The following is a 19,004-nucleotide window of genomic DNA, read 5'->3' on the forward strand; positions in this document are numbered from 1 at the left end:
ATTTTGAGAATGTGATGCATGTCAATGAAAAAAGTTTTTGCACTGCTTGCAACAGGAAAGAGATCAACAGAATCTGAGAGTTGAAAACAAATGATTAGTATAAGTGTAAAATCATAATTTAATTTACAGACTTACCCTTTTCACTTGCATAAACATGTATAACTCCATCTTCCATCTTGAAATGAGAGTTTGCAATCAAGTCCCATACAAGAATATTTCCATTTTGATCATCAGATATCAGCTCAGTTTGCACACCCAAAAACAAACCAATAAACCAAATTATATATAGGTACATGGCCAAAAAAACAAATCTAATTTTCACAACGAACAGAATCATGGACACCTGATTTGGATACAAAACCATAGTGTTAAAAGATTCAAAACTAGTAGAATTCAGCCAAACCTCTTCACCATCGAAGGCCAAACCAATAAACCAAATGAAACATATGGGATATGAAAAGCCATCGGCTATTGTCTTAAAAGCTATAAGGGAACAAGTGGAAGGATCTAATCCCAGCTCAGAAACTAGGTCAAAAATTGCTGATTTGTTAAGCTTAAGAACAAATCAAGAACTTCTAATCGAAGCTGTTGCACTTGAAAACTTGAAGGAGAATGCTGAACAAGCAGAAAAGATTGGGGATTTGGAGTATATTGAAGAAATGATTGCTCTTGTTACACACATGCATGATTGCTTTGTGGAAATGAAACAATCAGAAAGCTCTAACCCTGTTCCAATTCCTCCAGACTTCTGTTGTCCACTGTCACTTGAATTGATGTCAGACCCTGTGATTGTAGCTTCTGGGCAGACATATGAGCGGGGGTATATTCGTAATTGGATCGATCTTGGACTCAATGTTTTCCCTAAAACAATGCAAACTCTTGTTCATAATAATTTGATTCCTAATTACACTGTGAAAGCATTGATTGCTAATTGGTGTGAATCCCACAATGTTAAACTCCCAGATCCTGTAAAGCAGCCATTAAGGTTAACCTTGAATCAACCTACTTCACCTAGATCGAATGGAATCCATCAGGAAGAAGCTTCTTCTCCAGTGCATCGTCATGTTCATTCATCTTCAGAAGATTCTGGAAAGGGGAATGAGTTTAATACGGTTGAATCCGATGAGAAAAGTTTGGATTCCGGTGGACCTGGACCTGGACCATCTGGAGTGGATGAAGGATCACCACCGGAGGCACCTGCAATTGAGTCGTCTTCTTCAACTCCGGCAACCGGTTACAACAGTGATGCTTCAGGGGAGCTGGCGGCAGAGCCTCAGGCTGCCATTGCTGCTTCCCAGTATGCAGTTTCACCTCGATTTGGAAACAGAGCACGAAACCAAATATGGCGGAGATCATCTTTTGGGCCGAGAGTTGTTTCTTCTGCTACTGAAGCGAGACCTGATCTCACGGAACTCGAAACGCAGGTGAAGAAATTGGTCAGCGACTTGAGCAGCACTTCCATTGATACAGTCAGGAACGCCACCGGTGAACTCAGATTACTTGCGAGACAAATGAAATTGAAAGGTAGAGGCGCTACACTCCTTTTTTTGTTCGTGTCACCACACATCAACATAGAGAAATCGAGAACCCCTGCAGGTTTGATCTGTTCAGAAGACGGGATCAAAGATTTGGTGATATTGCGATTTTGTTGTGGGAGAAAAGAGGATTTGTGATGATATTAGGGTTTTTTTTTGGGTATTAGAGTAAGAGAGATAGAGAAAGAGAGAGAGTGAGAGAGAGAGAGAGAGAAGAAAGATGGAAATAAGATAGAGGATAACAATGGCGGCATTTCAAACTTTTGGGATTTTCGTTTCCCCCCAGCTGCAAAAAAAGAGAACGCGCCTTTCATTCAAAAAATATAAAGCGACATTTCTAGACGACGCCCATTTTTAAATAAGTGCCCTCTGTGTTTTTAATTTTTTTTCTTGGACATTAATTTTAGGGCACGCACAAAAGCGTGACCTCTATCCTTCAAAAGTTTGAAGAGATGACATTATTTTTAGAGCGCACGCTTTTGCGTATCGTAAATCACCGCGTGTCATTGTTTGCGCGTCATTAAAGGCTGTTTTTCTAGTAGTGCGGCCATAGTCAACTCGGTTGACCAAATGGTAAAGAGAAAAGCTAAGTCTGTAATAGTCCCGTGTACCATTATCAAAGGGTCCATATGTTTATATTGCCAAAGAAAGGGGCATTGGTTGCGAAGCTGCCAAACTTACCTAAGGATGTTAAAGTCAATAAGTTTGACTCTATTTCAGGTAAAGTCCACTATCTCACTCTGCTAAGTTTCTATTATGAGATTCTTGATACATGATGTGACTGGGTCACATGTTGATGTTTTAAGAATCAAAGAAAAGTGAAGAAACTTAAAGAAAGAATATGTTGAATCTGATGGCGTAGATGGATTTCTATCGCATAGTTTGAAGATCGGATTCTTGAGCTACTTCTTAGGAGTTATGAGATATTGCTTAGGAATAGATAACAACAAGTTTTCATATGGATTGTAAGGATAAGTTTTTCCGCATAGTTTTAAAATAAAAGAAAATTTTTGATTATATTTATTTTAAAATATCCTTACAATGGCATTTGAGGAAAAATTGTTGCTTATAAGATTCCATTAATAGCAAGAGTGGAAATATGAAATTGATTCTTTCATTTGTGGTAATGTCTAAATTTACCAAATAAGGAAAGATTCTCATCACCCAAGTTTCAGTTGGATAGAAACTAGGAATCATGCAGGTTGTATAGCATGATGAATGAGAACTTTCAAGTATTGTAAAAATTAAGACTAATTACTCGGTCACATGGGTGTGTGAGTAATGTGAAGGACTAAGGGATTGAGGACACATTCTTGTGCACTGGTCAAGTCCACCACAAAAGATCGATAAGACTATTCGTCATAGTTTACTAAAGCTTAGTATATATGATTATACTTACAAGCTTAAGTGTAACTCTGAGACATTGGAAAAGGTTCCAATGTAAGGTAGAGCGAATAAGAAGAATCAACTTAGGCAGAAAGATAAAAGTTTCTCAAATCTAAAAAGATGGGAGAGTACTTTAGTATCAGTTTTTGTGATCATCTTAATGATTAAGAAACCATATGAAAATTATTTCTCTAAGGAAATCTTAGTGCTTTCTTATGACTAAGAAGAGGAACTTGAATTGTTGAAATGGTTAAATCAAGAAGATGAGTCATACTTCGTTCCAATACAAGTCTTAGAGTCATACTCCAAGATTGTAATTTGAGTGACATGTCTTAAAGAAGGTTTAAAACACTTGTCAAATGTAAGAGTAAAAGTTTTGTACTCTTGTACATTTGAAATTGGTAGGTTGTGATGTTTTGGATAAAACAAAGACCAACTAAGGCCAATTGTGTGAAGTGTTTGTCTTGATTAGAATCCGCACTATCTCTTGGATGTTTGACAAGGAAGTCTTATAGGTCAAGAGGACAGTGGGAGTCTTAAAGGTCTTGAAAGTCTCAAGAACTAATCAAGAAGAGAACCTGAAGTTCTTCACTAGCACACGACTTGAGGTTTATAACCTATCGTGTTGACATATTCTGTGCCCATTCTAGTTAAAGTTGTCTTTGCATATGAGTTCTTAGAGTTCTCAATGTGTTGCACAACAACTTGGAAACAATGGCAGGCCCTTGAGCTGCCAGGTGGCAAGAAATTAAGATTGATTTCAATCCATATGAGTTTGGATTTGTCATTATCCTTGTCTTGTGACTATGGTTTTGACAGTTCACATGGATAAGAACACTTACACCATAAAAATCTAAGTGTCATAAGGTTTCTCTCCGATTCATGAAAATGATGGTGAGGAAACACTTTCACTAAGTAGATTTTAGCTAGATAGCAATTATGATATTTGCATTCTCAAAGTCGTTAGTGGAGCGTGTGTGGTTTACCGGCACACTAACCTGGACTTGTGAGAAGTGGCAAAAAGGTCTAACCATTATGATTACGGCATCCCTCTTCATAATTGTTTAGACACACAAGTGTGCTATCTAAGGGAAGGTGTATGATTTTGATAAAGTCTTATCAAAACAATCTAGTATCAGAAATCTGAACTTTCGTAAGAAAGTCAACTGATTTCTAAGTACATGTCAAAGCTAGTGGGAGCATAAGTGTTATGCTAATAATCATCATGTTAGTGGGACCATGATAATTATGATAAGTATTGCAAGTTAGCAATGTTAATTATAGAAAACAAAAGGTTTCAATTGGGAAAAGTTGTTTTGCTATAATTAAGGGAGAGGAAATTATACTTCATCTCAAATCTATATACATATGAATTTCATGTTTGAATGGCTCAACATAAGGAAATTTTGTATATGGGTCCATTATTTGCGTTCTTAAATTCGATTATGATTACGGCATCTCTTTTCATAATCTGAATTATGAGAACTTGGCAAATAGAAATGGAAATGTTATAGCAAAAGACTGGTTTAGTCTTTATGTGAGACATCATGAATCGATTCCCATATGCTTCGGATATAGGATCAATTACTTGTGCTATATTCATCCTTTCTAAAATTTTCCAAATGCCTGGGGCATTAAGAAGGGAAAAGGTTTAGAACTGGATATGACTAAAAGGATTAAACAATTGTCGAGGACAATCTAAGGTTTACCAAAGATTGGTTGCTCAAGGACAGTTGGAAGTATAGTGATAATTCTGGAAGGACCATATTGACATAATCTGTAAGGAGGCAACTCTTGGTCAGAAGTGATAGTCAAAATGGAATCTGGAAATGTTTCAAAGTTAGAATTTTCAATCTGTTTAAGATTAGGAAACTTAATGTAAGAAGGATGTTTCCAAGGAGCTAATCTCCTTTGGAATACTCTGTAATGATTGTTGTCAAGTCTTTCTGACTTTGTGCATAATCATTACAAGAGGATCAATGCATATAAGTTTAGAATCTAACAAATTTCAGTAAATGGCATGAATTTGGAATTCTTGCATTTGCAGTAAGGATTTGGGAGTGTGAAAAGAGAATCATTGAAGTTATGTTCAATGGATCTAGTTCACAAAGTAAAGATCATACACAAACATAGTATGCATACTTGGTGTGTGGCATGACTAGTGTTTAGAAAACATAGTGTACATGCTTGGAGCATGGGACAACTATTGTTTTAAATTCAAGAATAAAGTTGATAGCTGAAACAGTATACAATGAATAATGTGTAATCATATGGTGATAAATAAAAGGTGTTTTATTTATGTTCATAGGTTTTGATACTATATTGGATTCAATTATTATTGTGTTTCATTTTGCATGTTTTGACTTCTCGAATAAACTAGGTTATTCTTCCGGAATGACTTAGTTATTCAAACCATCCACAGTCGGTCATATGTTGGAAGTAGATATGAATTAAGACTGTCATGGGTTGGCTTGTAGAGGTCTAAGGTGTTGGACAAAGGGCTACAACACTCATGAGTGCTCATAAGTTCTGAGTATTGGATTCAACACGCGCTCATTGGAATCACTTCATGGATTTTATCACGAGTGATCATGAGACGATAATATCTTATATTCTTCAAACCTAGAGATATGAGTTGTTACTATGAGTTGGTTGTACATTGATTGCACGAAAACGCATTTGGTAACTCGGTGCTATAAAACGTGCCTTTGTGTATGATTCAACAAGTAGTAGAACAAGCCATATGAGTCGAAGTTTATCCATTCCTTTTACCTTCGGGATAAAAGCGATATCTGTGGGCCCCTCGATGATTTGATGATGACAAATGGAAGTGCTCGGCCGGGCCAAGACTGATTTGATTTGTTCAATTAGTCAGTCGTCATAAATCGGAAATCGGGAAACAACAAATGGACAGAGAGAATGATTATAATCCATGTCTCAGTCCATATGATATCTAGAATGGAGGAATATATGATCCCTTATCTAATGGACAAGTCACTGACAAAGGTCAGAGTTTATCTACAAGGTCAGAGTTTGACAGAAGCTTTTGAGAGCTACGATTGCCAGTTGGTTCCTGAAGTCATACGCAATATTAGTTTTAGACTTATCCAAGTGGGAGACTGTTGGATTAATGTCTAAGTCCATAACTATAATTGGTAAGACTTGACCCGACCCGGCATGGTCCATTTGGGTTGCATGGCATCATGCACTTGGATAGACTATAATGAGAGAAATAAGACACTTATGGTTATTAATATATTATAAGTTCTAGTATATTAATAATAAGAATAATAAGATTATTTAATTAGTATTGATCAAGAATTAATCTAGGATTAATTAAGTGATCAAAAAAAGATTAATTAAATATATGGGTTGATTGTGTAAATCATCTATACTTGTATAGTGGGCTAATGCTCCATGGATAATCAAGTTGGGCTAAAACCCATAGGATGGTCCATGGATGCTCCATGGTGTATTTGTACCCATGGATCATGGAAATGAAAGGCCATGTCAATTAGGGTTTACATGGTGTAACCCTAACTATATAAGCATCTTATTCTTGACCAAAATCGGCCACTAGTGTGTGAAGTAAAAGGGCTAGCCGATTTCATGAAGTGTAGAATTCTCTCAAGTTATTCTAAGTGTTTTGGTGAATTGTAATTCCATTTGAGGCTTCCACACTATTGGGGCTAGGCACTCAAGCTTCATGAAGACTTTCTACATCAAAGAGGTATGTATTCTATCTTGTTACACTCATTGTTTTTGTATGCTAGATTAGGATAATACCTTGGAAGTTCTTAGTTGCATGTATAATAGAGAAAACATAGATCCAAGGTATTTAGGGTTGCATGTACACTTAGGAGTCTTAGAAAGCTCAAAACCCAACAACATACCTCACCTTCGACCCCTCGGGGCAGAAGCTAGTCAACTGGGCAGACTCGATGTCTGTAATCCATCGCCTGGCAGCAATGGGGTCTTTCACCCCATGGAAATCCGGCGCACCACTGCCCCTGAATTCCTTGAAGGAAAGTGTGCGTGATCCCGGCTGGCTAGATGCCAAATCACTCCTGAATGCCCGCAGGCGATCCTCCATCATTTCCATGATCCCTTCCTTGATCGACCCAAAGAGGATGGGGGTCGACTCAAGGATGCCTCTGGTGATCTCTGACGTGATGAACTCGCGTAGTCCCGCATCTATCGGCTCGGAACCTGATCCCGAACCTAACCCCTCTCCTGAACCGCCATCTACCGGCCTCGATCGAAGTACCACCATTCTGCAATACATCACAATGATAATTAGAGATACTGATACTTCCTGAGGGATTACAACTACTTACAAGTTCCCCGGTCTTGTCTTGGCCTTCCTTGGTTCGGGTACGGATCCTCTGCTTTCAGTAGTACGGGCCCATACTACCTTCCACATCTATCCGTACCTTCTTCAAGGACTGCCTCGACTCCACCAGATCCCTTTCCCTATTGTTGATCACTACTATACCCATCCCAGGCTTGCCCTTAGGAAATCTCCGACTCCACTCGATCCAGTCCTCAGCTGCTGCAGACCTCCTTGTAATGCCAATTAGCCATCACCTGAATACCATCACACGCGACGAGACTTAGATAATCCTTCGAGTACCCGACTCGTCCCTACATCGGTTGGACTCAAACAAGAGCTACGCAGTAGGATCAAATCTGGTACTCTAAGATTATTCAACTCTGATCACATGTGACGTGACGTATTTGCCTAATGGCTAATTCCCATTATTCGGAGTCCCACATAGCACGAAGCAAGCAGCATTCAGACAAGGGAAACAACCTCAAGCAATTCCGCTCTCTTGGAGGGAAACTGAACTAGCAGACAGTGCTAACTCATACTATCGGGCACAACCCTAACAGGCTACCCTACTGCTGACTACTCGATACTAGCATGCAATTCTCATACAGTGGGAACACATAAAGCAGGCACATAAGGCATCACTCATAGATTCTTAGCCCTATTCTAGCATGCTGTTCTACAAAAGCTGATAAACATAACATAAACTGGTATGGGTACTTTGGGGAATACTTACTTGAGCTCGGCCGGTCGCGCACATCACACACTTCGTCCTTTCTTAAACTCTTTTCTCGATTTTTAGAAGACATTTTTCTTTTAGAAATTCTTTTAATCCCTCGATTTGAGTTCAGACACCCCCGAAGGTGAGTCCGAATCCCTCAAACCAGGGCTCTGATACCAACTTGTAACGTCCCAAAATTTACGACCAAAAATTTTGTTTTAAAAACATTACTTTAGAAAACATTAATAGTTAAAAACATTGTTTGATCAAACCATAACAAAACGTAAACCATGTCTAAAAGCCAAATCATACAATCATCCAAATATCAGAGTATAAATCCCAGAGAATCTTGTAAGTGCGGAAACCAGTGTGTGTGTATGATGTGCCGCTACCGCGTCGGCTCCTTCCCCTTAGACGAAGAGGTACCTGAAACCAAAACTGTAAACTGTAAGCACAAAGCTTAGTGAGTTCCCCCATCGTACCACATACCATACAAGCAAATAACACGCATATTGCCAGGCTACTCTGGGGTGCCTGACTACCCGGTACGGCCATTCTGGGGTGCCGACTACCCGTGTCAAGCCATTCTGGGGTGCTGACTACCCATGTCAAGCCATTCTGGGGTGCTGACTACCCATGTCAAGCCATTCTGGGGTGCTGACTACCCATCGGTCCTAAGAACCGATCCTCGGGGACTAGTCCCCTCCCACTACCACTATCGCATATAACATAACAGGCCAGCATGCAAACATATCATCACGTACTGTCAGACATTTCTAGGGTGTCTGACTACCCTCCGGTCCTAACAACCGAACTCTACTATTATCACATATAACATATCATGCTAGCATATAACATATCAGATAGTAGCAACCTAGATGATATCACAAAGACAATCATCTAACATACGACTCCTATTGGTGGGCCGGCATTGTGGTCGTAGACCCACCGCTACCGGAAGGTAACTCACCTCGAAGTAGCTGCTGATCTGAGCGGTAACTAACTGTCTACTGCTGCTGCTGCTGCTCCGGGAATCCTTCGGCTGCAATTCCCACAACATACTCAATCAAACACTGCTAACTGTCCTTTGGGTAAAATGACCATTTTACCCCTGATCATGACCTAAGTCAAAATCAGAGTCAACTTTCAGTTGACCCGACTCGCCGAGTTGGCTTTCCAACTCGCCGAGTCCCTACCCAAACGTTTGCCCTGAATCCCGTTCCTACTCGTCGAGTTAGGCGACGACTCGACGAGTTCTCCTTCTTAACAGATACTCAAGTCCTTCATCCTACTCGTCGAGTTGTATGAACAACTCGTCGAGTTCATCTTCATCCGATGAACCCTTATGCTAAGACTCGCCGAGTTGTATGAACAACTCGCCGAGTCTGTTCTTGATCTAAGGAGATTGCCTTGAACTCGCCGAGTCAGGGCATTGACTCGCCGAGTACCTCCATAGATGAGTTCAGCTTCCGACTCACTGAGTCACACCCCGTGACTCAATGCTCACTCGACACTACGAAAAGGGGACAAACTCGAAGACTCGCGAACAGACTCGCCGAGTCACATGAATGACTCGCCGAGTCGTTGCCATGCACCCACTAAATACACAGATTTGCTCGATTCCAGTCCATGCCATTCACAGATCTGGACTTCTAGGACACGAATCACATGTAAAGTTTCCAACTTTACGTGTAGATATTCACCAATATGGATTTTAGGGTTCAAAATGCCTCAAAAGGGTAGATCTAGGGTGAACAAGCAACATGGGTCCAAAAAGCTAACAGATCTGAGCTCCTGGAGCTCAATCTTGCCTAGATCTAGAGGCCAATCAACTTATTACGAAATATTATGCACATACAAGCTTGGGGAAAGGCTCAAGAATGACTTAAATGAAGTAATGAGCATAGAAACAGGGGGAAAACGGATTATACCTCAAAGGAACTGCTGAAAGAGTGCAAAGATGCCTGGGTTCCTTTCCTTCTTCTTGATCTACTTCCCCTTTTGCCTCAAAACCTTCAAGAACACACACAAATGCTTCAACTCTTCAAAGAACAAGCTTAAACGAGGGTTGGGAGCTTTGGGGGGGTGAATGGGGGCTGGCCTGGGGTGGATGTGTTGCTTAAATAGGGTGCAAACCCATGAAACTTAGGGTTTCATCCAACAGCTGTGACTCGCCGAGTCCAGGATATGGACTCGCCGAGTCGACAACTTAAACATGTCCCGGGTCCCGCATCTACTCGGCGAGTCGGGCCTGTGACTCGCCGAGTCCAAGACTAAAAGAAGAGAAATACTCAAATAAGATTTACGTACCAGGAACCAGGTGCTACATTTTCCCTACCTATTCCTAATCAACTAGTCGAAGACCAAAGTTCCTAATGGCCTAAGGCCCAAAATGGCCCCAAAGTTGAATCCAAGTAGTACGCCCCGTGTACAAGCCTCTGACGCGGAAGGGATTACGGGACCAAGATGCAGTATGCACAACGTACTTCAAATTACGTCCAAAGTACATGCACGTATGCCCAACTTACATGAGAGGCTCCTATCACATGCAAGGTTTCGACATCCGTCGTACCTGACTCGTACGCCCATCAGAGGGACCAATTTGCCAACTTTTTAAGAAATATAGCTAGAATGGAAAATTACCTGGAACACTGGCGTTACAAATCTCCCTCACTTGAATTACACTTCATCCTCGAAGTTCGTTGCTACAAACAAATCTGGGTAGTGATCCCTCATCTTGTCCTCAGGCTCCCATGTCCATTCCGAGCCTTTCTAGTTTTGCCATTACACCTTCACTAGGTTCACTACTTTCTTGCATAGAGTCTTGGTCTTCCTATCAAGAATCACAATCGGTCTCTTTACATAGTTAAGCTGCTCATCGACCTGAATATCATCCAAAGGAATCACTGCCGAATCATCGGCTATACATTTCTGCAACTGAGAGGCATGGACGGTGTTGTGGATTTAACTGAGGTCATCAGGTAAATCCAGCCGATATGTAACCATGCCCACCCGGGTGGTAATCCTAAAGGGACCAATAAATTGGGGGCCCAACTAGCCCCACTTCTGAAATCAAATGACACATTTCCAAGGTAACACCTTATGAACCACCAAAGCCCCCACATGAAACTCGAGGTCAAACCGTTGCCAGTAGGCCGACCTAACAATCAGTATATATAGGATATCAATCCAATAAATCCCCTACCAATAAATCGAGGGCCCAACTTAGCAATCAGTATATACAGGATATCAATCCAATAGGCCGACCTTGGTGCCTTTGCCCCAACTACAGTGAGGAAAACTCATATCTCAGTCTGAACAAATAGCTGAATAAATCTCTGCTCCGAATACCGACTCTACCCGTCACCAATTATTCAAATCATATCCCATCTTAACTTATTATCAAAATACATGAAATACCCTTTGGTCAAAATTCGTCAAAACTTGGTCAAAGTCAAAAGTCAAACTTGGTCAACGCAGCTGAGTACGCCAGCATATTCAACTTGTACGCTTGGCATACACAATCTTGACCAGAAATCGGGCTAGTTGACCTCAAACGCCCAAAGCTTCAAGGGAACGCCCAACGTTCACGTTTAAGTCCTATCGTCTGCATTAAGAGTTTAATCCTTAAGCTCTTTTGTCCATAATCCCGACCTAACCCTAGTATGATGTCCTTACCCATAAAGTTTCCAAATTTATAGTCATGCGTGGTCATTAAGTGTAATGCCTATGTTTCTGGGCTACGCATTAGTATATTGATGTAATAGTCAAGGTCAACCATTGTAACCTATTTTGAAGTAATAAAGATGAATTACTTGAATATTATGTGAATTATGTGATTTTATGTGCTTATATATCGGTTTATAAATATATAATAAAAATAAGCGTCGAAAATAAAGTGTTAGATAAACCCAATATCTATACATAAAGTTGTAGTGGTCAAAACAAGGATTTTGGATATATATATATATATAAAGAACGCCGAAATTCGAGTTATAGCAAAGAAGTTATGACATGTCGAAATTTTACGGCAAAACCGGCACGGCACCGAGAATCATAAAAAGTGATTTTTTGATAAACTACTTTTTAGCCTTATAGATTTAAATGAAAGTTGTTGTATACGTCAAACCGAGAAGATACATAAAAGAATGCCCAAATCTGAATTCGTATGAGGTAGTTATGATTGTTCTAAGATTTGGCATAGCAGTGCACATCCTGAAATTCGAATTTTAGATCGATCGATTTTTGGTCAACGCAACCTAAATGAGAATTGAAGATCTTATTAATAAGAGCTCAACGATAAAAAGACAGACAAAAACGGAGTTTGTATGTACAAGTTATGAGTTCTACACGGTCATTTAACAGTGTAATCTTCTCATATTGTTAAATTTAAAATCGGCCAACAATTAGCCAATGGAGTCAAAAGGAGAGTTGTAGATCTTGTGAATACCTACACGTGGATATAAAAAAACATTGAAAACGAAGCTCGTATGTGAAAGTTACGGGGTTTAGAAGTCGGGAGTGTGCTGCTGCGAAGGGGGTGACGTGGCACGATCTGAGCTATTGCTTTCTCCCCAAGTATTGCCACCAGATGGTGACATGTGGCACCCAAATCGACGAGTTGGAGGCCCAACTCGACGAGTTCAGTTGTATTTTAGCCTATAAATACCATGTGAGAATGCCTTCATTCTTCACACCAAAACCCACTTCTCTTTCTCTCTCTCTCTCTCTCTCTCTCTATCGACCTATCTATCTATCTATCTCTCTCTCTACACACACTCTCTAAACCCTCAAAAACCATCCTAAAGCCTAGTAGCCTCAAGGCACTAGAGGAAAGCCCGGGAGCGCCCAAAGGCTCCGAGAAGAAGAGCTTTCGGCTCAGAAACTCTGCTTCAGCGAAGCCTGATTTTTTAGTGAAATCTGTTGTAAGTGAAATACGCCTACCATACATCAAATATAGCTTATATTAAAATATAATATCGTTATTATTAACCTATAAATAAGATTTATCAGTGACTCAAAGTCTTTATACTGGTTGATCTACTTACAGGATTGATGTCTAGGCTGTAATTTAGTAAGGTGTTTAAAGTGGGATTTCCAAACAGTATACTTCGTACACCAAACGGACCCAACCTCCTATATGACCCTACATGGTTGTTCCTTACTTGATAGATCATCAAGTAGACTCTGAGTTAATGAAAAATCTAGACTAATGATTAGTCTCAATAAATATTAGATTAAAATCTAGTGGTAACAATACTAGGTTTCGTCGAAGGAAATCATATTGTTAAGAAGCGAAGCCCTGCTCGAAATTCGAGTCCTCACTTTAACAAGTGAGTGCATAGTTACTTTCATCTTACACATGGATATGAAGTATTTTATATAAATTACGTGCTATGTGTGCATATTGTTTGAATACTTGTTGTCTATGCTGGATGAAAGACTTTATACATGTTTTAAATGATTTAAACTGTATAAGTATTTTATATCTAGAAAATGTGTTGGGTAAAACATGGGTAGATGTAATAGTTGGGTGTGATGAAATAAAACGATGACAGACCTCGATGTTGACGATGTTTACAGTCATCTAGCGGAGTATAGATGACGATCACATACTTTTCTAGACAATCCAGTGGAATGCTAGCTGGCTCCCAACCTGTAGGTGTTTATGAACGATGTGTTCAACGGTGTACTCCATCCCCCTCATGGTTGCCTTTAGGACATTTATTTCTGAGGAACCCCCTTAGCAGTAGTGTCCATCCTGATGATGATCCTTAAGCTAGGTCCCTTATGATAGGTGTTTAGGGACGTAAAGTGAGGATAACAGGAATGGGTAATCAGGTGAATGTCGGTTCATGAAATTAATAAACTTATTTATTGTGGGTTGAAAACCCTATGTGCTCACCAGGCTCCCAAGCCTGACCCACTCAGTTTCTTGTATTACAGGTAGTGGCACTCGAGCATAGATGTGATATTTGGATGAGGAATTACAGATTATAGGCCTGTAGATATGAATAAATGTTGTAAGGCTTATATTGTACTGTTTATGCTTTTGATATGTATCGATGTGGCAACCAGAACCTTTTCCATTAAAGTTAGACGTTTTCCGTTAAATAAATTTCACATTTTTATTTGTTTCGTGAAATTTTTATGATTTGGAAAGTCATTTAACTTTTATATAATTAAGTTTATATAAGAGTCAGAACGAAAATCGTGCAAAAACCCGAGTCACTTCGAAAATCAATGAAAAACAGGTCCAACTGGTGTTCATGGCCGTGAACCCGATCACGGCCACCGATCATGGCCGTAAACCAGTTCATGACTGGACCCCACCATCGACTATACTCTCATGCTATATATACGTGAACCCTACCCTCATTTACACTTTTCTGACCACGAACACACTTTCTCTCTCTAAAAACCCCCACCAGAAAACCCGAGATTTCTCAAGTTTTCTCTTCATCTAACACTCCATACACCATAAAACACATTTGGGAGCATCAAACACCAACCTTTTCGTCGATTCAAACATAGTTGTTCTTGAGTTCACGGTCGTACACTCTTCAAATCTTCAAACTTTCAAGGGCCGCAAACCGTTCGCGGCCGTGAACCCTTTAAAATTCATAATTCCTTCAAGAACACCATTCACGGCCGTAAACCCTTCAATGGGCTATTCATATCAGAGAACATTTCACGGTCGTACTCCCTTTCACGGCCGCAAACCTTCCTAAGTGGTGAACTTGGCTGAAAACCCGCTATTTCCGGTTCAATCGAGTCCCGGTAACATTCCTCAACCAAAAGCAAGTGATTTTCCAACACTATAAATAATGGTTTCACTAATAAAATACATATATGTAATTAATTGTTATTAGGATCCTGTTAAGTGTCGCGTACATTAACTCGAGGGTCTTTATTACCAGTTTCGCTGTCTGACATTTCACGCAACCAACAGTGAGTTCATACCGCTATGTTTTTATGGTTTTAATGTTTTTCAGGGGGAGAGTACAAGCCAAACACAAATGATTTATACAAAAAGGATTTTAAAACACTTAAAACTAATGCGATGGATATAGTCATATGGTTTCCACATTTCATAAAATATTTAGATATTTTATCCCTTTTGTATTCTGCTGAGCATAAGGGATGTTTCCGACTTACAGTCAAACTGCATAGTTTTCAGATCAATTCATGAACCAAATACATAATATTCATGCAAACTATAATAGGTATAGTTTAGGGTTTCAAAATACAATATCACAAAGTTAGAGTTATTACATTGTTAAACATATAAACTATGACACACTTAGTTTACGATATACTCGGGTAACAAGGATACTTTATTACATAATTATTTAAGTATAATTATTACTCTATAAAGTATACACACAGGTTTAAATACAGTAGATCAATACAGAACTCCACATAAATTAGATTATACATAATTGTGAGACTTTACTTCAAAAATTGTACCCTTTGTAGTACTAAACTAAATCCTATCATAGTATAACCAGAGTCTCCTGGAGGGAGAGCGTGAGATTTGTGAATAGATCTATTCGGGACTGACAATCCCACATCTGAACTGCTAGCTACAGTTAGGCAGGCATACCTGGGTGACAAATGTCATATATCCGACACTTGAAGAACGTCTTAAAGGTCTCTAGGTCATATCAAGCATGGTTATACGACTCATAATAGTATAAACTAACCTTTTTGTTTATGGGATTTCATTCTTCTTTAGTTTTATTTTCATTAATAGAACTATTTCATAATACAACTGGAGGATTCCAGGGATTTCAACTCACGGTTTATTATAATTATATATATATATATATATATATACATATATATATATATATATATATATATATATTCTAGTGTTATCCAGGGTTTTCATACAAAAAGGGGTTTTACATTCAAAACCGTAATATACAATTCATATGTTGGTAATCAGGCATTCAAACTAATACTTCATGGAACTCAGTAACAAACACATATGTTAGAAAATATTGGATTTTCTTGGAAAACATACAAACTTTTTCACTGATTTAGTAACAGGATTTCATTACAAAAACATGCTTATGAACTCACCAGCTTAATGCTTATACTCTTTTCAAAACCACTTGTATTCTCAGGAAATCAGTAGACAGGTACCTCGGCAGACTTTTGAGAAGACAGAGCATATAGAGTCACGTCTTTATATTTTGCTACTTTTGATGTATATAAATATGAATCAAACAGATGTAAATACCTTTTTATATATATTCAATGTAATGGTTGTGTTTACTTTGATTACTATGATGCAATTGTTGTGATACTACATGTGACGCCATCTACCCCCGAACGTTTCCACCGTTTCGGTTTGGGGGTGTGACAATCGAACATGACATCCCGAGGTTTTTAATGAACTACATTTCTTTGGAAATGCTTTGATAAATCTTTATCATATTTTCTTTTGGGAACAAATTCTGCAACACTTTTCTTTAAAATGTTACTCTGATTTTTTAACAAGCATAAACAAAATCGGTCTTTTTTGACCGTGAAAATAGGAATGTCACAGTTGGTATCAGAGCATTAGTTTAAGCAAACTAGGAATTTGTAGGATTTCTAGAATTAAACTTAAAATGCTAAGCGATGATTGTGAGATGAGTTTCTACTATATTTTAGACACAAGCACTACTTTATTTTAGGAAAGATGCCTAAAATGCTTTTATTTGCTATATGCTATTATTTGTTCAGATCTATGGTCTGTTGCTGACCGGATCTGGAAACCTTATGTGTTCAGGATTCTAAACGTACGACTACGATATTAAAACTAACATGTAAACATTTCGGAGAGATAAGGATGATTTAAACGTCTATCCTAAATAAAGATCTAAATTCACCCTATTTGGTGTATAGATCAAGATAGCAAGAACCTGAAGTGGAAACGCAAATGGAAATAGAAATCAACAACCTCAACCCCAAGTGATTGAGCAAGTGCCTATAGCAGCAGTTGCACATGAGCCAATCACAATGGCGGGAGTACAAGCCATGATACGGGCTATGTTGGCCAAACATCGAGAAGAGATGAGGCAGATGTTGCATGAAAATACGGACGAACCTACCATGCCCATTGTGAAACCTGAGTTGATCGTCGAGCAGTCAGAGGAGGGAAACTACAGTCGCATTGAGAGTCAAGATGGAATCCAAGAGGCAAGGATGAATGGTCTGGAGAGGGGAAATGACAAGGATGGGCGGATGTATAAGAATTTCTTGGGTACAAAACCACCGAGTCACTCAGGAAGCCCAAAGCCTGTATATATTATAAACTGGATCTCCGAGATGGAGATGGTGTTTCAGAGTTGTGACTGTGGTGAAAAACAGAAGACCGTCTTTGCAGTAAGACAACTGAAGACCGAAGTCTTGAGCTGATGGAAGTTATTGGCAGATACTATGCCACGAGAAGAAGCCCTGAAGATGTCTTAGCAAATGTTCTTGTAGCAGTTAAAGATACAATACTGCTCAGAGATAGATCTGATTGATCTGAACAATGAGTTTCAAAACTTGAAGAATGGGAGAATGAGCATTGACGACTATGCTACTGCATTCAATGAGAAGATGAAATTGTTTCCATACCTGGTGCCAACCGAACTCTCTAAAATTGAGAAGTTCGCTAACAGACTGCTAGCTGAATTTGGTCCAACAGTCAAGATAGCAGGTACCCTGAAGGCAGCCGTTAGAGCAGCCAAGAATGTTGAGGCCTAGTTAAGAGAAAGGGTCAGGAAAGAGCAGAGGTTGGCGAGAAAAAGAAGTTCAATGGATCTTCGAGGTCCAACAAGAAAAGTAAATTCTCAAAGTCTAGTTCAAGAGGAGGAGGAGTCGAAACGAAGTGGTGCGACAAGTGCAAGAAGAAGCACTGTGGGAAATGTGACGGAGAAGTCACTTGTTTTAAGTGTGGAAAGCCCGGGAATTATTCCAACGAGTGCACTTTCAATAAGAAGGTTTGTTATGTGTGCAACGAGGATGGGTACATCTCGAGGGACTGCTCGAAGAAGAAAGAGGCAGCAAGATCCAATGTTCCGCTAAAGCCGTGTTCAGTTTTGAGCATTCTAACACTCCTAAGTGTACATGCAACCCTAAATACCTTGGGTCTATGTTTTCTCTATTATACATGCAAATATGATCTTTCCAAGGTATTCATCCTAACTAGCATAATAACATTGATTCATATGAATATATCAAGTTAGAATTACATACCTCTTTGATGTAGAATGTCTTCATGAAGCTTAAGTGCCTAGTGCCCCAAGTATGACACCTCAAACGGTTCACACAACATCATATGCACTTGGAAAGACTTAAGAGAATATACACACTTCATGAAAATCGGCTAGCCCTTTCTCTCACATACTCTAGTCACCAATTTTTTCAACAATAAGATGCTTATATAGTTAGTGACAATTAGGGTAAACCCTAATTGTTATGGCTTTCCATTTCCATGATCCATGGGTACAAAAACACCATGGAGCATCCATGGAGCATCATATGGGTTTTAGCCCAACTTGATAATCCATGGAGCATTAGCCCACTATACAAGTATGGATGATTTACACAATCAACCCATATATTTAATTAGTCTTCTTTTGATCACTTAATTAATCCTAGATTAATTCTTGCTCAATACTAATTAAATAATCTTATTAATATATTAGAACTTATAATATATTAACCAACCTTAAGTGTTATTTCTCTCATTATAGTCTATCCAAATGCATGATGCCATGCAACCCAAATGGACCATGTCGGGTCGGGTCAAGTCTTACCAATTATAGTTATGGACTTAGACATTAATCCAACAAGCCGAAGGCGAGAGCCTTCCAAATGATGCTAGAAACTACGAATGAGGCAGCAAATTTTGCTTCATCTACCTTTCTTGTAAATGGATTACCTGTCAATATACTATTTGATTCGGGAGCGAACTACTCCTTTGTATCGCATAAATTTGGTGGGAAACTAGCATTGCCTGTAGAAAAACTTGATAATGCCCTAGTTGTGG

At 39.2% G+C, this 19,004-nt stretch overlaps 1 pseudogene; it reads left to right on the top strand.

The window, feature by feature from the left end:
* The first annotated feature begins 437 nt into the window (after positions 1 to 437).
* On the top strand, positions 438 to 1,673 carry LOC145076568 (U-box domain-containing protein 4 pseudogene; annotated as a pseudogene).
* The last annotated feature ends 17,331 nt before the right edge of the window (positions 1,674 to 19,004 follow it).

This window comes from Lactuca serriola, chromosome 9 (genome assembly GCF_051521515.1).
Source record: "Lactuca serriola cultivar US96UC23 chromosome 9, Lser_US96UC23_V15, whole genome shotgun sequence".
In the NCBI taxonomy this organism is placed as follows: Eukaryota; Viridiplantae; Streptophyta; class Magnoliopsida; order Asterales; family Asteraceae; genus Lactuca; species Lactuca serriola.